The sequence below is a fragment of the Ambystoma mexicanum genome, chromosome 4q (genome assembly GCF_040938575.1).
Source record: "Ambystoma mexicanum isolate Mex_15411 chromosome 4q, UKY_AmexF1_1, whole genome shotgun sequence".
In the NCBI taxonomy this organism is placed as follows: domain Eukaryota; kingdom Metazoa; phylum Chordata; class Amphibia; order Caudata; family Ambystomatidae; genus Ambystoma; species Ambystoma mexicanum.
Window position 1 is genome coordinate 208,457,921 of NC_090928.1, and position 21,739 is coordinate 208,479,659.

Genomic DNA, 21,739 nt, shown 5'->3' on the forward strand with positions numbered 1-21,739 from the left:
GGGTGGAGAAAGAAACAAGTGAGATACGGAGAGGCAAGACCATGGAGACATTTAAAGACAATACAACATAAATGGTAGCGCAGACGAGAGTTGAAAGATAAACAAATAGCTCTCCGGTACACACTCTACCAGGCCCACCAGACAATGCTACACCAACCAACTCAGAGTACCACGCATCAATAAAGCTAAAGCAGGTGGAATTAGCTTCCCATATCTTGCCCCCAAGTTATGGAATGCTCTACCCAATGCTCTCAGGGCCAAAACATCCTACTATGCTTTCCATAAAAACCTAAAAACAGCCCTTTTCAACTAATCTTCTATGCCTGTAACTAAGCCATGACTTTGCTCTGTATGTAACTAAGCAATGATCACCTGCTGTAACTAGGGCCACAATGCCCTCGGGCTGTTGTGCGCTCAACAAATACGAATAAATAAATACATAAATAAATAAGAGGCAACAAAGTAGTCGCGTAAAAAAAGATTCACGAGGAGTCAGATGGAGATGAACACGGACAGAAGAATAGTAGATTGAACAGAGAGGACGAGCAAGTCGTTATCCCAGGAGACAAAGAAGAAGAGAGGAGCAGTAGAAAAGCTGGGAAAAGAAGAGAGGAGAGCAAAGAATTGGTAGCGTGTGTGCTGAGAAATGGATGGGACCTATGGATATTATATAGCTGAAAACGACAGCACTGAGATATAGCAGAGATGTGTGCAGAGAAGACACAAGGGAGTCAAAGATCACACCCAAATTACAGGCAGAGGATGAAGGAGCACTAGAAGAAGTGGGGGGATAGAGGACAGAGGAGGAATAGTCGAGGCAGGAAAGAAGATAACCTCTGTTCTAGATGATTTCAGGGGTAGATAATGGATCGAAGATTGGGTGGCCAGAGGACAGGAGGAGAGAGTAGACTGAAGTGCAGGGGTGAAGGAGGAGAAGGATTGAAAAATATGGGAGTCATCAGCATAAAGATGATGAGAGACTCAGAAAGAACCAATTATAGAAGCAGGAGGAATGGCATAGAGGAAAAAGAGAATGGGGCCAAGGCTAGAGCCTTGAGGAAACCCATAGGTAAAAGGCAAAGTAGGTGAAGTTTGATTAAGCCAAGAGACTGAAAAAGTGTGGGCAGAAAGATAGGAACCGAACCATTGTAAGACAGAACACCTAAAACTAAGATGATGGAGAGAGGAAAGGAGAATAGTATGATCAACGATGTTGAAAGCAGCGGAAAGGTCCAGAAGTACAAGAAGAGAAGAACGTTTAGAATAATGGGCAGTGAGGAAAGAATTAGAAACAGCGAGGAGGGCTGTTTCAGTTGAGTGACAAAGGCGGAATCCAGACTGGTGAGGTGGAAGAAGAGCATTAGAATTGACATGACGAGAGATCTGTACATTGAAGATGTGATCAAATAGCTTTGAAAGAAACGGAAGGAGAGAAGTCTTAGTTACTTACCTGTAATTGTATTTCTCCAGCATTGGTATCTTTCATAGATTCACATGCTTGAATATTCCCTGTCGTCAGACCGGGAATCCTCAGTGATTTCAAATAATTAAATATATACATTATTTCCATAGAAAAAAATGAATTTAGATTGTCCATTACGTTCACAGACGCCTTCAATTGTGTAGTCCCTCCATCTCACTTTGGTCCTTTATGACCCTAACCAATGAGGTGGCAGGGCTTAAGCTCCGCCCCAGGCAGCCATTTTCAGATTTTGAGCCGTGAGTAGACTACATGTATGATGACTGACAGGCCTTGGAGCAGCCTCTCAGGGGAGGCAGGTGGACGCATGTCAATCTATGAAAGATACAATGCTGGAGAAATACAGTTACAGGTAAGTAACTAAGACTTCTCCAGAATTGGATCTTTCACAGATTCAGATGCTTGAATAGAATACCAAGCAGTTAGCATGCCCATATTAATATACATCCTGAAGGAGTCTACAGTGCGCCTAGCATAAGCAACTCAAGTAGGTCACATTTACTAGGAAAAGGTGGGAAAAAAGGCTGCTCCTACTTTATATAAAGAGGTGGCGGAGGACCGCCTGCCCGACCGCTGATTCCTTGTTGGCATCTTCAGCCAAGCAGTAATGCTTGCCGAATGTGTGCAGTGTGCTCCAGGTCACGGCTCTGCGAATGTCCTTTATCGGCACTCTTGCGTGAAAAGCGACCGAAGCTGCTCTTCAGGTCTGGTGAGTGGATTGCTTTAGACTGATCCCAGTGACTAATGCATTGGGTCACCCAACGTGCAAGACTCTGCTTCGAGATATGCTGTCCTTTTGTGCGACCAGAGAATGCTATGAAAAGCCTTGTAGAAGAGAGTAACTACTTGGTCCTTTGTATGTAAAATTTGATTACTTGCGCTACATCTAGTGAGTGAAGTGTTCTCTCTGCATTAGACGTGTGGTTCATAGAAAAAGTCAGGGGCACGATACGCTTCGAAAGTGACATTTCCGACAGCAACTTGGGTAGAAACTTAGGATGCATCTTGAGGATGACGCAGTCTCTATGAAGCATGGTGAAAGGAGGTTCTGATGAAAGTGCTTCCAGTTCGCTAATCCTCCTGGCTGACGTGATGGCTACTAGGAAGGCAGCTTTCTAGGATAGAAATTTCATGTGACACATGTGAATGGGCTCATATGGTGACTCCATGAGAGCTGCCAGGACTGTGTTCAGGCTCCAAGCAGGAACCTGCGCTGGCATCGGTAGAAAAGTACGCCGCAACCCTTTAAGATACATTTTAATAGCCAGGTTGGAGAGTAAAGATGGTTGATTTGGATGTTTCATGTAGGCCGATATAGCGGATAAATGCACCTTAATAGAAGCCAGTGAGAGCCCCGCTTTAGCTAGGTGTAAGAGTATGGTGTCACTTGTTCCACTGACATAGTGAGTGGGTTCACCAGTGAGGTCTCACACCATTTAGTGAAACGAGTCCATTTTCAGATGCATGTGGTCTGTGTGGACAAAGCCCTGGAGGCCTTGATTATGTCCCAGCATTCTGGAGGAAGAGTCAAATTAGCTAGTTTTCGCTGCTCAGGAACCACGCCTTGAGTGACAGACTCGGGTCGTGGTGGAGAACCTTCTGATTCTGCTGTGTCAAAAGGTTCTGGTGGGCTCTGAGGTGAATTGGGGGCACTGGGACAAGTGCCAGACGGTTGGATACTAAACTTGATGTGCCCAATCCGGTGCTATTAGCATACAAGAAACGAGTGTGATGCGCAGAGAAGACTGGCTGAAGAAGAGAATATATGGACCTTATAGAAACTGATGACGAAGTAAAGAATCAAGTAAACGTTCATATATGAGATTAAGAATGCATGTGTGAAGAACACTGCAGAAAATGCAAATCGTTCTGAACAGATGGAGCAACGCAAGTAGAGTAAGTAATCTTAAAAGCTAGCTATACTTAGTGAATAGACTGCAGGCCGTGCCGCCATTGTATAGAAACTGGACATCGTTGTTAAAATTTAATAAGTTCAAACCCATGGAGAGAAGGCTGAAGCTGTGTTGCAGCAAACAAGTAGCTGAGATCGTGGAAAGGCCTGGAAGAGCTGCCTGGCCTGATGTCAAGGCTGAAGCAGCCAAGAATTGGTTATCTATCCTTGAAGAACAGTGAGCGTGAGACACTGAATTTTCCCTTGTTAACGTGCAAAGAAAGAACACCATGAGTGCCAAGTTTATTCATTTAATACAATTAAATGCTAGAAAATGGGCCGAATTGCAGTCCTTGTCACGTGAGCCAAGGATGGAAATAGAAGTTGGGCATGCAGTCCAGAACCAAGATAGCACATGCTCACACTCCCATATATTCTTAGGAGCAAGGATATTTTGCAAGGCCAAGTTCAAAGACAATCTGCATGGCAGAAGACATGGGTGATGAGAGATGTTGGGCTAATTGGGTGAGGATACACGGTCATGTACACCTCCTGACACCTGGTGTATGAGCTTACATGCTGCTAGTGAGCACAATGTTCCATAAGGGCACGAGCGTGCCAACCAATTGTAGGGAAACATATAACGAAGAGCCTTATAGTTTGATAGCCAGTGATGAACTGTGTGTCAAATAACTGTTGAAAATGACTTGCACTAGGGTTTGGCATGAGTTGTCCATCTGACTGTAGAGACCCAATCACTACCCATAAAGTATACTTAGATGTTCCCCTTAAGCCAACCACAACTCCCCATAGGTTTTTGCTTATTTGCCACATAGTATGATATCACGTATGACGAGTTATTACTACAAAAGTGCTGTTTTTTATGAAATGCTTCGAGAGATAATGCTGTACGACGTCCGTTGATGTCCGTTGTAACTCCCTGTTTTAGACAATTGATAATTAAACAGTAAACGCACTTTGCCGTCTTCCTGAGTTGGTGTGATTATTTGGTGTAAGAGTTACTCTGCATCCCACCTTCTGCATGATACGCTATTTGTTAATGGCCACAAGCTAACTTGTTTCTAGGAACCATGACCCTTCAATAAAAAATTATGCACCACAATCAGAAGAATGTGATTCATCTAACTAAACTCATACCTTTTTTTTGGTGTTCGTTTTGGAGAAGAATTTCAGAACTAGGTTTTCACACAGCGATTGAGGCAGCTGTACTCACAAAAGGGGAAAAAGTAATTGTCATAAAGCTAAAAACAAAGGAAGTATTTGTTTGGTAAGAAGCAAGTGACACCACATACTGGCTTGTAAAACACAGAGTCAAGGTTGTTTAAGAAGAAACTTGCACAAGGTCCAGTCTATCCTGACTGTACAGTACTATTTTTCATTGCAGCAACTAGTGCGTGTTATGAAGTCCGCAAAAACTAAAATGGTATCTGCTTAGGTGATATAATTGCGCGATGGCGGTATCATGCTAATGCAAATTTTATGGATAACACAGCTGATGTGTGCGCTGACTACCCAGCAGTGATACATGATCAATGCAATACAAAAAATGCAATGTGAAAATACATGCAATATGAAAATATAACAAAGAGGGGCTAAAACAAAAAACAATTAATTATGAGTGTCCTAATAAATACCAACATCAAGATTAATTAATTTCAAATACTTTTGTAATGGTCTTTCAACTGTACAATGAGGGAAAAAGAATGTTATAACACAAAGATTACAACAACTAGTAGGTATCACAGCTTAATGTGTCATGAACAATGAAAGACACAGCCATAATTAGTAACTAGAAGAGTTCATTTGCATATGTACAAAGTACATTTCAGATGAATACTTGAATTCCCTTTCAAGCGCTTACAGGCTCCAACAACGCTCCCCTTCACATATTCCTCTTGAGGATTCTGAAATAGGACAATGCATATATAGAGCAGATTCACTACAATCACCATCACTGACCAATTCTGTTTTTTACGTGTTTATAAAAAACAGTCTAAGCAACATTCCTTGTTCATGGCCCTAGGTGTGACTGTGCTCAATCTGGCAATCCAAAAAGCTTCTCTTTGTTCTAATGTTAGCGGGGGGGCAACAATTCAAGTTGCGAGCTACTAGCAAGCCTAAAAAAATCACTTGCCACTGCAATTCTATACATACACACCGATCACCCTTTCACACTCGCCAAGAGTCAAATATCACTAACCAATGGCTCACCAGGGTGCACATTTTGCACCCTGGTGTAAGCATTAGATTATTGCTGCACTTGTCCGGTTGAATGACCTCTAACACGTGTAGCCTCATCTGAGTCATGTTATGTCTACATTCAAGAAAATTGCAACTGCCTGATTATTTCAAATTGTTTGTTCTAAGGTTGGACCAATGTTCATTTCATCGCATATGAGCTTTATGACAGGATTGACCAACGCAATATATTCAACATGGGCAAAGAATACTGCTGATAATATTGGATTCTTCACAAGCAGAATAGTGTCTGATCATAATCTTTTCACCAGTGTGTGGGTTGAACACTATATTCATTTTAGTGGCATAATTACGATTAGAACAATTGAGTCAAGGAAAACTGCAGTTCTGTTTCTTGCCTAAAAATTGCTGTAGGTTCTTATTGCACATAAAATCGGTTCTTATTAGCGTATCTCTTAAATTACTACTACATTCGAAGCAAAACATTTGACAGAGGGTCAAAGAATGTAAAGAGTTTATCATGTTCAAACACCTTCCAACCTCTAAAATGATTTGTTTACATGTTAATTCTCTGTACTGATTAGCTTAAGATATATAAAGTATTGATTTGCTTAGAAGACAACAAGCTTTCTCTAGAAAATGTTATAGCCTTAGCTTCGACTGTATTTAGTTTGTCACTAAGGTACCCACCCGCCTGCTGCAAATTTGCTCAACACAATGGAGCTCATTTTAGGATTTGCTTAACGTGCTTAACGGGAATCAGGAGCGTAATAGCCTTTTCATGCCGGAGCAAATGCTGGAGATACCCATATGGTCCGCCGGCTTTATGCGCCAGCAAAAAGCAGACAGACCCCATAGGGGTCATTGTAAACAATGCTTGCCATGTGTTTACTTCTTAGTGAAAAAGTGCAGGGCAATTGGTGGCATACACATTTGTATGCTGCCTTTTGCTCTGCACTTATGTACAACGATGGGCAAAAAACTAAACATCGGTGGTGGGGATAAACCTATGTGCATGTCTACACGTAATGGGTGCCCCCACCTAATTATGCAGCTCATTCAAATGAGGCCCAATATCTAATGTTTCATCATCATTGCTATCAATAAACTTTCACCTTAACAACTGACCTACAGAAGATTTACAATGTACCAGAAGGATGCACATTTAAACAATGACGTGAACTATTGCATTTGGTAGGTTTCCTAAAAGGATTAGTAATTAAATATTTGTCTTTATGTCTATAGCAACATCCACAATGTTATGTCCTGTCCATGTCTATGTATTTATAGAGCGCCAAAACCCATAGGCATCTAGGCACTACATTAAACGAAGACAAACAAGCACAGAGGGGACGTAACAGAAACAGTAAAGGGCCTGCCTAATGGAATAGTCTGGTTTTCAAAAGTTTCCTGAAAGTGAGATTATTTTCTTCTTTCCGCAGGTGCTCTGGGAGCTCATTTCAGGCTTGACCAATCAAAATGGGAAAAGACTGGTCAATCCCCCGAGTTCTCTTGAACCAGTGGACAATTAAACTATGGGTACCAGAGGACCTCAGGCTTCTACCTGGTTTATAGAACTCAAGTTTCTCCTTCAGGTAGCACAGTGCGCAGTCCCAAACAGACACTTATGGCCCAGCGTGAGTATCTTCAACCCGTACTCTGGCTCCTAGAGGGAGCCAATGAAGTTTCCTGCGGGTCATGGACACCGGGTCTCTACGTGCAATGTTGTACACTATGCGTGCAGCATTATTTTGAAGCTTCTGTAGCTTGTTCATACATTCCTTGCTTGCTCGATAAGTAGTGAGTTGCAGTAATCAAGCCGCGATAGGATGATAGCTCAAACCAGCTTTTCACGATTTCTTTTTGTAACCAGAGGGCAGAACTGTCTCAGGACTCTTAAGCAATAGTTGTAATTCTTGACAATATAGTTAACATGGGCATCAGCATTGAGCGAGGCTTCCATGAAGGTGCCGAGAGTTTTGACCTTACTGGCCACAGGAATGTGGCCTCCATCGTTGCAGAAGCTCATATATTCCTGGCTTAGGCCGCCACAGGCATGATTAGTCCTGCACACCATAAGCTCTGTTTTTGTGGCATTTAGGCAAAGCCAGTTAGAGGACATCGAACCTTTGAGCATGTACATGTTGTTCAGCTTTTCTTGATCAATTGCATAATCCCCACTGAGTTCCATAGAAAGCTGGAAATCACCTGCATAATTAGCAAAGACTACCCCTAGTATCTCTATTTCACCACACAGTGGTTGGATGTAAACGTTAAAAAGAGATGGGGATATGCTAGCCCCCTGTGGAACGCCACCCAGGATTGGCGCCAGGTCAGATGAAGCATCTCCCCCAACAGATTCTGGAGTTCCGGCCACAGATCACAGATCCAACGCCCATACAAATGGGGTTTCATCTCCCTTTCTTACCTCCACACAGGGGAACCCCTGAGCTTGTCCTGCTGAGACCCTGTATCTGGTAGCAGGAGGAACATACGGCTTTGCAACTGGATCAGCTTAGGGATCTCCCATTACTATATCTCACACAACTAATTTCAGACTTTATGAGGCACCTCATGTTTATCAAGCTTGTGATGAAGGATTGGTCCGACATAAAGAAGTTGTGGCCACATCTATTACTTTGATATTTCCACTGGCAAGCCAATGGAAGATGTTGCCCTTTATGTGTGAGGGGTCAGAGTTATGTACAAAGACACTCATAGTGTTTAATGATTGTTCCAGATCCATAGCTCTCTTGTCTCTTGGGTCCCCTTTCCATAGATTTAAGTCACCCAGAAAAATTGTGGAGCAATTAATTTTCTGCAAGGGAGATAACAAGTGAATAATATTTTCATTAAACAGACACATCTCACCAGGAGGTCTATAAATCAAGATATTATAAGTTACTCACCATAGTGACTAACATAGTCTTAGTCCCCTTTCCTCCATACTGCATGGACGTCCCTTCCAAGGGACCTTTTTCACCAGAAAAAACCTTCTTCCCCTTTAAATTTAGGGGCACGTGGGGGTGCGGCCCAGGGAGCATGCGCTGTCCTGACTCTGCCCTCCGGCGCCACACCTCAGTCCCCATTGACGCGTCGACAATAGATTTAACATTGCCTAATGACACCAGTATTATTAGGGGGGAGGTTGTTGGTGTGACGTAAGGAGAAAAGGGGACTAAGGACTAAAAGTACGTTAATCACTACAGTGAGTAACTTACAATTACTCTTACGTCCCGTCCCCTTTCCTCCATACTGCATGGGCGGTTACAACTGAATGTAGCCCCAGGGTGAAGAGGTGAACCTCCTTAAGCAAATATGTTCCTGAGAACCGCCTGTCCGAAAGCCGCATCAGATCTAGAGCCAGCATCCAAACAGTATATGCTTGCAGAAAGCAGAGGGAGTGGCCCAAGTGGCTGCTCTGCTTATGACTTGCCAAGGGACATGGCGCTGGAATGCGATGGCCGTTGCCTTGGCCCTGACTGCGTGGGCATGCATGTTGGCCGGGAGCGGCTTGTGCTGGCCCTCATACGCTTCTTTGATGGCAGAGCGGAATGCCCTGAGCGCTAGCCAGATGGCATTCAGCTCTAGCCAATTGATGTGGTATTCCTGCTCCTGTCGAGTCCAGGTGCCGTGGACTGAGAGATCGTCCAGGGTGGCTCCCCAGCCCTCGAGCGAGGAATCCGTGGTGATGGTGGCCTGTAGAGTGGGCGGCCGGAAAGGCTTGCCCGTCCGTAGGTTGCAGTCCCTGGACCACCATGTTAGGTCCTGGTGGAGAAATGGAGGAGCGTTGATCATCTTGGATTGAGAGCCCCGCTCTTGGTTCCATGAGGCCGCAAAGTGCAGCTGAATCCTCCTCATCCTCAGTCTCATGTGCAGGACGGCTAATAGGACCACTGCCAATAGATGTTGGTACCACCATGCCAAGGTCACTTCTCTGCTGAGGAAGTGGGTGGTGGCCCAATTGATGGCCGAGATTTTGTCCTCCAACGGAAATACGTTCTCAGAGCACGTGTCCCAGATGAGGCCCAAGAATGTCAGAGTCTGCGTGGGCAGCAGCTGCGACTTCTTGAGATTGAGCGAGAAGCCCAGATCGTGCAGTGTGTTCATAAGGGCATGGGAAGAGTGGTGGACCGCTTCCGGAGATGTAGCCCTGACGAGCCAGTCGTCGAGGTATGGGTAGATGTGGATGCCCTGCGCCCTGAGGAGGGCCGCCACCACATTCATGAGCCTGGTAAAGACCCTGGGGGGCGAGTTGAGGCCAAAAGGAAGGACCTTGTATTGAAAATGGTAGCCCATGACCCTGAACCGTAGGAAAGAACGATGGGGCTGCCAAATCAGGATGTGTAGGTACGCATGCTTCAGATCCAGGGAGCACATCCAGTCTCCCTTGCACAATGTCTCTGCTATAAAAGCTGGCGTAACCATCTTGAATTTTTGCAGGGGGTAAGGAGAGGTTGAAGGTGGAAAGGTCCAGCACAACTCTCAGGCCCGCCTGGTTCTTCTTCTGAATGGCAACAATCCTGGAGTAAAAGCCTAAGCCTCGCTGGGAGGCTGGGACTTCCTCCCCTGCCTGGCTCTCTACGAGCGACCGGATCTCTGCCAAAAGAGTTGCTGTCCCAACCTGTGGGAGTGGCTCGGAGGAGGGAGGAGAGGCTGGGATAGGGAGGCGGAACCTCGTGGATACTACGAAGATGATCCAGGGTCCCACGAAATTCTGGCGCAAGAAATATGCGTGGAGAGCAAGCCTGCCCCCCACCAGAGAAACGTGGACCCGAAGGGGCGTGTCATGCCTTCTTTCCCTCGGAGGCTGTTGCGGAGGAGGGGGACTGGAAAAAGCCCTTACTCCCCCCCCCCAACTTTTGTTGCTTGCGCCGGTTCTGTGACAGCGAGCGGTCTGGTTGCCTGGATCTCCGTTCCTGGAAGCAGCGGAACACTCCCTTGCTGAGACTGGGTGTACGATTTGGGCGTGGTCTTTGTCAGGATGGATAAAGACTTGGCCGTTTGTCCAGCTCTTCGTCTGTGGAGGAGTGGTGAGGCCCCCGCCCTCGAATGGTAGATCTAATATCCGTTCCTGTATGTCCGGGTTGAATTTTGTTGCCCGGAGCCAGGCTGTCCTTCTCATGTCCGTGGCGATACAGTTGGCTCGTCCAGAGGTGTCAATATGAGCCATTGTGGATTCCATGAGGTCATGCGCAACCAGCTTGGCCTCTGCCAGCCCCACCTTAAAGCGCGATTGGCTCTGAGTAGGGAGTTCCGGGAGGAAGTCTGCAATTTCCCACCATAACCTCTGGTTGGCGGCAGTCAGCATGGCATCGGCGTTGGCCTGACAAAGATGCAAGGACGCGTTGGAATAGCGCTTCTTCTGATACACCTCCAAGATCTTCTCCTCCTTGCCTAGCAGTGTCACAGAGGAGGAGGCTGAGGACGACTGAGGCTTGGAGTATAGTGATGCTGCAGCGATCACTGAGGAGTGTGGCTGAGGATGAGCCGAGAGCAAGAGTGTATGCCCCTCCATCTGCCTGTACTTGGCGTCCAGGCGTTGATTGACAGGCTGTGCCGAGTGGGGCTTGAGCCAACCCTTCTTGTCCAGGGAGACTACATCGGTTTGCAGTGGAATCCCTGTTTTGGCAGAGGGGCGTTGCGTAAGAACTTCGGCCAGGAACCCCTCTGCCGGCTGCTCGTCCTCGGGTTGGGGAAGGCCCAGATACACTGCCAGCCCTGCAAGACGTTTGTGGAAGGCCCTGGCTGAGGATGGTATCCGGATTCTCCTTCTCATCCATATCCTGTGGATCAGGAGGATCCTGTGGAGGAGGAGTAGTTGGCGCCGGAGGCTGAGGGGTACAGGCACCGCGGCCAGAGGCTGAGGAGGCGGCGGAGGCTGGTACGGAGCCGCCTGAGGAGTTGGCTGGGAAGCCGGAGGCAGCGGCTGTGTCAGGGCCTGGGGCACCGGTGGAGGCGCTTGTGGTGGTGCCGCTAGCATTGCGGGGAGGACTTTCCTGATGGCGTCCTTGAGGATAACCCTCATCCACAGTGACCTCATGAGGCCGAGGAACCTCTCGAGGAAAAAAGGGGACTGAGGTGTGGCGCCGGAGGGTGGAGTCAGGGCAGCACATGCTCCCAGGGCCGCACCCCAGTGCGCCTCTAAATTTAAAGGGGAAGAAGGTTTTTTCTGGTGAAAAAGGTCCTGCCTCCAGTCCCTTGGAAGGGACGCCCATGCAGAATGGAGGAAAGGGGACGGGATGTAAGAGTAAAGATTAAAACTATTGTTGTGATTCGGGGTGATCTTAATGTTGAGGATCTCACATCCAACACAGTCCACTTTGACCTTGTAAATACCAAGATGACTCCTACAAATAATAGTTGTGTATAAGGTAAGGCAAGGAACCCTCTTTTTTTATAAGGGGGCTTGACTCCAGAGGGTAAGGCGAAGGTTTTGAGAAAAGAGTGGAGTCAGCAGCTACCCTGGTCATTGACATTTTGGTAGGATTCTTTTTTGGGAGGCAGTGGAGCTAAATTAGCACATATCTATTAGCTCTTAACATAAACACAAAGAAGTTAGATTCTTTTTCAAACATAAAAGGTTGAGATTTATTACATTTTCAAGAGTAAAAAAACCTTTTCAAGAGTAAAAAAGCGAAATATGCCATCCTTGGCACAGAAAAACATTTTTTACACAAGGTTATGCAATGATTGTGTATATAGGTGGGTTAGTACATCAATAGTGACTGTAATTACATATACTGCTAGTGTTGCGGCAGTACGTAAAAATTGTCGACACACACAGAGTTCAGGTGTTTCTAGTTCGGTGAGTAGATGGAGCGGCCAGCCGTTGAGAATGTGGAACCTGCTGGTGGATGCACCAGACTGTCTTCAGGACTGGGGGAGCTTTTGAGCACAGAGGTGTTTGTTAAGTGCCAGGCACCTGAAATTGGTGAGACAAAGGATGGAGTGTTATAGGGGAAGATTTAAAAACAAGGGGTATTTGGAGAGAGACACTGCGGAAAAAGGAACCTACCTAGGGTAGTTGGAGCGTCATGGCTAGCGTGGTTTGATATGGGCCAGAATCTGGGTAAGTCGCTGGCGATTAGTTGAGCCCAAAAATGGACTGACGGTCTCTGAAACAAGTTGGAAAACCGGGTTGGTTGGGATGTAATGAATTACAATGAGCAATATAGGCAATGGTGGTAGGTGAACAGTTACCTGGTCTGGTCAGAAAATTGAGTCCCAGGTGGTGCTAGATGAGAAGATGTCTCTATCTAGTGCGTGGGGTAGCCGCAGTCTGTTGTAGACAAAAGAGAGAAGGGGAGTTGGCCATTAGGCAGCTAGTTGCAGAGGTAAGAAGTGATTTGTGAGGCGTACTGGTACAAGCGTCAAGATGTCATGCTGTTGGTGCACACTTGGAAAATCAATATCGAGTGCCAGTGATCAAGGTAGTTGCCTGGGTAATGAAAAGGCATACTGGTGCAGGCATCAAAATATCTTGGTGCTGGTGTCCAGCGGTCTATTCAATATCGAGTGGTCGACTCCTTGTTTGTGATTGTTATTTTATTACTATTTATTGTTGCGGCTTCAATGTGAGACTAAGAAATCAACAAAGGACCGGTGCCTGTGCAGATGCAAGTTTCGGTTACAATCAAAAGACTGGTGTCTCACGAGGGTTGAGTCTCCCGTGATGTAGACGCAGTGAGTAGTGGCAACTAGCTTGCAGGACCGCTAAGGCTGGTGGTTCCCATGTGTTTAGTGGAAATGGGAGCGGTCTGAACAAAATCTTACCTCTGCAGTCGAGCTGTGTCGCCGACTGACGGAGCTGTTGGATACGCGCGCATGCGTATATAGATCGAATTAGTTAAAGGCACGCTCAAATGGTGCATGCGTGGAGCGGGTAGTGTTACTGTACCTGTGCATGCTCGTTGTGGGGAACCGGACTAGTAGTCTTTGGGATTGCCGGTGAACCTCCAGGGCGTCTGGGAAGGGGCACGTAAAATGTAGTAAGGGTCCATGACGATCAGTCTCAACAACAAATGAATAAATCAATGCAAAAACAAACTGCAGGTTCATACACTTCTTGGTTTGTAGTAACTGGGGTTTCTGAGAAAAACCTTTTCGATAAGTTCAGGTACTTGAAACACAGCATGAAGGAACAGGAAATACTGTTAATATTATAAGTGCTTCAAACATAAATTTGCATGTGATTATTGTGGCATACAGGCAACATGTCAAACAGTGGTCCAGGGTTTTTTTGGGACGAACAGATTTGATTCTATAAGTGCTTCAAATGTAAAGTTGCATAAGTTGCATACAGGTAACATGTAAAAAAAGTACATACATTTGCTGGTTCACGATAAAGTAAGTTCTCAGCAAGGCAGAACAATATAGACTTTTCAAAGGGAGCATTGAAAGACAGACGTTTCTGCCAATCAAGGATGGTATGGAGATCTGGTGGTCTGGACAAAACTCAGGTGGGAGCTGTACAAGGCCCTTAGGTGAGGAGACAGAGTCATTTATTAAAGAAAAGGTTCCGCTCGATGGATATGTTTAGACCGTTTTTGACAGAGTCAAGGCGGTATATCCATTTCTGCTCAAGTTTTCGGAGTGCCAGGTCGCGATCACCTCCGCGGAAAGGGTTGTTGACGGTCTGCAAGATGACCCAGAAAATGTCATTATGGCTGTGTTTCTTCTGCTTGGAGTGAGCTACTAAGGGTTTGTCATCGACGAGATTCTTGACACACGAGCGGTGTTCACAGTTTGTTTAATTTCTCGATCAGGTTGCAGGGACATTTGATGGCATATATTGACCATTTTGTTTTGCGGTTGCTGAAGTTAGGAAATGTCCATCTGGTCTCTTTTAAATCGATGTGTTTGATGTTTTTGGTTAAGCAGCACACTGAGCAGTTGCCGCATTTGAAGTTGCCGTTTACGAGGGGGAGATCCCACAGCATGGTCTGCCTTGTCTTTTCTTTTGTTTTGTCTTCATATGTGTGCACTAAGCGATCTTTTAGACTTCTATTGCGTTTAAATGCAAATCTGGGTCTTTCTGGTTTGAAGACGTCTGTGTTCAATGTATCCCAGTGGCTGAGAATGCTCTTCTTGATACGGTTGCTAAAGGACGTGAAGGTGGTAACGCATGTCATCCTTGTTGTTTGCATTTCTTTGGCTGTTGGAGTGAGGCACTGTTCTCTGTCAGTGTGTTTTGCTCTTCTGCGAGCTTGACGTATAACGTGTCCGGGGTAGCCTCGTTCTTTAAGACGTATGCTGAGATCGCTACTCGTGGAGTCATATTCGTTGTTGGTACTGCAGTTTCTTCGTAGTCTGAGGAACTGACCGAAGGGTAGGTTCATCTGTAGGCCTTTAGGGTGGAAGATGCTGTAGTCCAGAAGGGTGTTCTTGGATGTGGGTTTCCTGTATATGGTCATGGCTAGACCATTGTTAAGGATCTTTGTAAATGTGAAGAACCTTTTCTTTAATAAATGACTCTGTCTCCTCACCTAAGGGCCTTGTACAGCTCCCACCTGAGTTTTGTCCAGACCACCAGATCTAATTACGACCCGGACTTGCCGCTATTAGCGCAACCGGTAAGTACGGTGCCACTAATAGCGGCAAGTCCGTGGGCGCGCAACCCCCAGGCCGGAAATAGCAGCATGGCGCTAATAGCATGCCATCACAAGCTAGGCGGACATGGCAATAGCGGCATGGGAAAGACCCAAAAAACCCTTACCGGCATGGCGCAAATACCGGCATCGCGAACCACCCGTAAAGAGACCTGAGCAGTGTTTCCACCTGCCACAGGTGGACACATCCAGCACAGGTGGGGGCGATGGAGACTGTGGCAGTACAAAAGAGCACACCACACCCCTTCCCACACAAAAATGCTTCCAATACTGCCAGCATTACATGGGCTGGAGGACATGATTGCAGTGCGGCAGCACCAACAACAGGCAGCACAGAGGATAAGCAGGAGGACGAGGAGGAGTAGGGCAAGACAGGCGCAGCAAGCACCACCAGGGCACCCAGAAGTACCACAGAGCCAGCCACCAATCTTCAGGATCCAAGCCAGTCCATTGAACCAGACACCTGAGCACATACAAACCCTGTACCGTCTGCACTGGGATACCATCACCATCATCGTGGATAAGATACATGACGACAGCGTGAGACTCAGACATCAGAACTGCAATCCCCCCTCTAGTGCAGGTGTTGACTGTGCTCCACTCCCTGGCCACAGGCTCGCAGCAGCATAATGTGTGGCAGATGCATGGCATCTCACAACCAGTATTCCCATGCACGCCGAACTTGGTACACAATGCCCTCCTGAAGCTTGGACATGAACACATATTCCTACCACGGACTGCCCAGGAGTTTGCAAACACCAAATTATGCATCTATTCACTTGCAACCATCCCAAGTAGCATTGGGGCCAGCAACTGTACCCATGTGGAATTGGTGGTCCCACATCACAATGAAGTAGTCCACAGAAACAGAAAATAATTTCACCCAATCATTTTCCAAATGGCATGTGATGCAAACAAGACAATCACACATTGTTGCGCCAGACATCCCGGATCAACGCATGATTCAATGGTCCTGCAGAACTCAACCATACCAAGCAACATGGAGCGACAAGCTGGCCAACGATCGTGGCAACTTGTTGAGTAGCAGGCCATGCACAGGGCAGTGTGATTGGGGGGGGAGAGAACGATACACCAACTGTGAATTGTCTGGCGTGCGTGGGACAAATGGTCATACAGATGTACTTCAGTGTCCATTGGGTGACTTCACAATGTACTTGATAAGACCCCACATGAAATGCGAAGCTGCACAACATTGCATACATTCCAACATTTCAAAGATGACACATCCATCCACACCCACATTTCACATCATGCCACACCACATAATACACAAATCATCATCTTGCCCTCAGGACAGTCATACAGAATATGGCCAGCACAACATCAATACGGCAATGTGCCCTAGAATGCATGCAAAGGAATCACCCCTAGCCATGGCACCTGACCACAAACCCATAGCACCACTGAAGTGATGCCCCGCGGCACAGCAACATAGATGTAGGCATGGCAGCACACTGGCATAGCGGTACAAAATTTGCCTGGGCCCAAGGACACCTGAGGCCTGACCTCAGCCAGGACATTTCCATTACTTGCGGAGGCATGCTTCAGGCATGTCGACTTGCATGGTTGAGCCCAGCTTTGTACACTGCAGTCACGCAGATTGTCTGCATGCATGCTGTCAGTTGTGACTTCCAATCACAATGCAAAGAAGACATGTGTGACATGTACAATCCACAGCAGGGTGGCCGGTAACAGGTACCCATTCTTCACCCCATACAGACAAAGCCGGCTATCCCCTGAAGAGGTAGCACCTAACCCCTGTATGGAACCCACAGAACCAGCAGGAAGAGGACAACAATATTGCACATACCCGTACCTGCGTCGTGATGGAGCAGGCATTCGGCCTCTCCAACACACAGCTCCGGTGCCTAAGCGTGCCGGGTGAGGCTCTGCTGTACGGCCATGACAAAGTCCTGAAGATAACCATGGCATGTGTGATGCCGGACTAAATTTTCATCAGACGGAATGTGCCTATGCCACCTGACATGCAAGCGCCAGATGAGGATGATGTGGATGGTGATGAGGATGGGTCAAACGGCCAGAGAGGACATGCAAGTGGCAATGTCCAGGAGTGACACGATGTGCGTCAGCATCTGATGTATCAGATTCCATGACATCCAAGGTATAACTATTATGGATGCAGATGGTTATTACTGCCCTGATGCATGTGGTCAGTCCCACAAAGAACCATCTCCCCAATACAGTAAACACACACAATGATGAATACCAAGCCTGTGTTTCAACTTTTCAACAGTGTATTGTGAACAAAAGACAAAAATTAAGTGCATGGCCCCAACTGTGCAAACAACCTTACCCCCACTCCCCCCACAACACTCCCAAGAACACCCTTACCCCCCTCCCCCCACAACACTCCCAAGAACACCCTTACCCCCCTCCCCCCACAACACTCCCAAGAACACCCTTACCCCCCTCCCCCCACAACACTGCCAAGAACACCCTTACCCCCCCCTCCCCCCACAACACTCCCAAGAACACCCTTACCCCCTTCCCCCCACAACACCCCCATGTGAGCCTCATGGTGTGTACGTGTCCTTCTCCACATGTGCCACCTAGTCCTTGCTGGCCCTAATTGTCAGTGCCTTCTCCGCCATTTGGTGGTTGGGATGTAGTGCGCCTCAGGTTGCGCAGAGACCGGCGCAGGTGGCTAGTTTGCCAGGAACTTCCAGAGGAGGTGGTGCCCGGTTCATCCTGTGTTGTGAGTGGGCATAGGCGCTCAATCGCGTCCGCTATAGGGATCATGGCCTGCCTGAGTTGGGCCATTTCATTGCAGATCCTGTTCGCGCATGCCTCCATGCCCTCCCTTGTCTGCCGTGCATACATACTGAGGTCCTCCCTCAGACGGCCTGCCTCAGCCACATGCTTCCCTACCAGCCCAGTGATCTCTGCCTGCCTCTGGATGATGGATGAGAGGTCATGTTGCATGCTACGTGTTGGTGGGATGACTGCTGCGCCTTGATCCATGGCACTGGCATCAGGTGAGGACACCTGGGGGCTCCATGCCCCTTCCATGGTGGGGGTGGCTGATCCTCCATGGCTAGCCGGACCTGATGGCAACCTTGGGCTTGCCAGAATGGAGCGTGTGGGGCTGGGTGTCTGGCTTTGATCCACAATGCCATGTGCTTCCTCCTCGTCCGAAAGTGGGGCAGTGGCTGCTGCCTCACCAATTCAACTGGTGGCAGCAGAGTGCGTGCCCTCCATGCTGGTTTCACTTGCAGGGAGACACTGCCGTGGGTGCTACAATGGCAGCAGGCATGGCCTCAGGCTGCGTGGAACTGGTGCTCCTGCTGCCTTTGTCCCTCTGGTCATGGTCACTCCTCCCAGTTCCCCTTGAGGCAGTGGCGGTGTCCCCTGTGGCATCTCTCCTGGGTTTTTTTGTGGATGGGGGAGCAGGTGTCGCAGTGAGTGGCTCCTCAGTTTCTGTGTGTGATACTGTAGGGGTGAGAAATGGGGATATTCATCATTTATGGTTCGACTTGCCTTATGCTGAATGCTTATGTCATGCTGCTCTATGCATTTGGGCCTCTTTATTGTGGATTCAGGTAAAGGGGATGTTGGGTGGGTCATGCATGAATGGGTCTTTGTTGCAAGTGTATGTGGTGATGCATGCATGTATGTTTGTGGCTGGATCCACGGCATTAATATAGACACATATTTGGGGGGCCCCTCACACTTCACTGCGCATTTTTTGATGTATACACTCACCTCCATCGGACGAAGTGGCCACGCCATGCTCCATTTCTCCAACACCCTCTATGGATTCCACTCCAATTGTGGATGCACAGGTCTCCTCCCACTCACAGAGTTTAATAGGCGATTCGCTGCCTCCTCCTGTGCCAGGTTGTGGTTCGCGGTCAGTATGTTCCTGATACGGAGCTGGAGGTCGTCCCACCTCTTACGACAGTCTTTGACTGTGCGGGTGGTGGTGCCCACCGCGCTGACCTTGTTGGCAACCTCTGCCCAGATGGCCTTCTTCTTGAGGATGGTCTCCCGCCGCATGTCATTGCTGAAGACCACATTTGCATTTGCCGCTATTGTCTCGGTCAGCATTATGAGCTCCTCATTGCAGAATTTTTCCTTACGTTGCCGCTCAGTAGATTTTTTTACGGCCTTGGGCATCTTTAGGCTGTCCTGGAAGGATTTTTGTCCGAGTTTCCTGGAAAGGTGTCCTGGATGCGGAGGATGGCAATGGATTGTGTTTTTAAAGATGGCCGCCGTGCTCTTTCCCGTTGCTGTGCGATGACGCTATTTCCGCTTCCGCGTTTTAACGGTGACCACTATTAGCGGTGACCGCAATTTGCATGCAGTAAGAAGGTGGAGGTGCTATGAGCACTTTGGTCAAATCCGTTAATGGACTTTTTGGGGGCTTTTACGACATGGCGGTAGGAGGATTACCGGCATGGTGCTATGCTCGTGTCCGCGTACTCGTAATAGTCCGCAATTAGCGGGCTCTTGTGAGGGCGGAGACGCAAATGACGCCATGCCGGTAAATGCCTTGATTTACCGCACAACGTGTAATGAGGGCCATATATACAAAAGAGACCAGATGGACATTTCCTAACTTCAGCAACTGCAAAACAAAATGGTCAATATATGCCATCAAATGTCCCTGCAACCTCATCTACATTGGTAAATGTAAAAGAGAAATTAAACAAAGAATCTGTGAACACCGCTCCTGTGTCAAGAATCTCGTCGATGACAAACCCCTAGTAGCTCACTTCAAGCAGAAGAAACACAGCCATAATGACATTTTCTGGGTCATCTTGCAGACCGTCAACAACCTTTTACGCGCAGGTGATCGCGATCTGGCACTCCGAAAACTTGAGCAGAAATGGATATACCGCCTTCACTCTGTCAAAAAGCGGTCTAAACATATCCATCGAGTGGAACCTTTTCTTTAATAAATGACTCAGTCTCCTCACCTAAGGGCCTTGTACAGCTCCCACCTGAATTTTGTCCAGACCACCAGATCTCCATACCATCCTTGATTGGCAGAAACGTCTGTCTTTCAATGCTCCCTTTGAAAAGTCTATATTGTTCTGCCTTGCTGAGAACTTACTTTATCGTGAACCAGCAAATGTATGTACTTTTTTGACATGTTGCCTGTATGCAACTTCACGTTTGAAGCACTTATGGAATCAAATCTGTTCGTCCAAAAAAAAACCCTGGACCACTGTTTGACATGTTGCCTGTATGTCACAATAATCACATGCAAATTTATGTTTGAAGCACTTATAATATTAACAGTATTTCCTGTTCCTTCATGCTGTGTTTCAAGTACCTGAACTTATCGAAAAGGTTTTTCTCAGAAACCCCAGTTACTACAAACCAAGAAGTGTATGAACCTGCAGTTTGTTTATGCATTGATTTATTCATTTGTTGTTGAGACTGATTGTCATGGACCCTTACTACATTTTACGTGCCCCTTCCCCGATGCCCTGGAGGTTCACCGGCAATCCCAAAGACTACTAGTCCGGTTCCCCACAACGAGCATGTGCAGATACAGTAACACTACCCGCTCCACGCATGCGCCATTTGAGCGCGCCTTTAACTAATTCAATCTATATACGCATGCGCGCGTATCAAACAGCAACGTCAGTCGGCTACACAGCTCGACTGCAGAGGTAAGCTTTTGATTCAGACCGCTCCCATTTCCACTAAACACATGGGAACCACCAGCCTTAGCGGCCCTGCAAGCTAGTTTCACTACTCACTGCGTCTACATCACGGGAGACCCAACCCTCGTGAGACACCAGTCTTTTGATTGTAACCGAAACTTGCATCTGCACAGGCACCAGCCCTTTGTTGATTTCTTAGTCTCACATTCAAGCCGCAACAATAAATAGTAATAAAATAACAATCACAAACAACAAGTCGACCACAGACACTCGATATTGAATAGACCACTGGACACTAGCACCAAGATATTTTGATGCCTGCACCAGTATGCCTTTTCATTACCCAGGCAACTACCTTGATCACTGGCACTCGATATTGATTTTCCAAGTGTGCACCAACAGCATGACATCTCGATGCTTGTACTAGTACGCCTCACAAATCACTTCTTACCTCTGCAACTAGCTGCCTAATGGCCAACTCCCCTTCTCTCTTTTGTCTACAACAGACCGCGGCTACCCCGCGCCCTATATAGAGACATCCTCTCATCTAGCACCACCTCGGACTCAATTTTCTAACCAGACCAGGTAACTGTTCACCTACCACCATTGCCTATATTGCTCATTGTAATTCATTCATTACATCCCAACCAACCCGGTTTTCCAACTTGTTTCAAAGACTGTCGGTCCATTTTTGGTCTCAACTAATCGCCAGCGACTTACCCAGATTCTGGCCCATATCAACCCACGCTAGCCATGACGCTCCAACTACCCTAGGTAGGTTCCTTTTTCCGCAGTGTCTATCTCCAAATACCCCTTGTTTTTAAATCTTCCCCTATAACACTCCATCCTTTGTCTCACCAATTTCAGGTGCCTGGCACTT

At 47.2% G+C, this 21,739-nt stretch overlaps 1 protein-coding gene across 1 annotated transcript in view; it reads right to left on the bottom strand.

The window, feature by feature from the left end:
• The window catches only part of LOC138467595 (potassium/sodium hyperpolarization-activated cyclic nucleotide-gated channel 4-like), a 2,558,748-nt gene that overhangs the window by 22,268 nt on the left and 2,514,741 nt on the right, over positions 1 to 21,739 (bottom strand). The gene's annotated exons all lie outside the window — the stretch shown is intronic.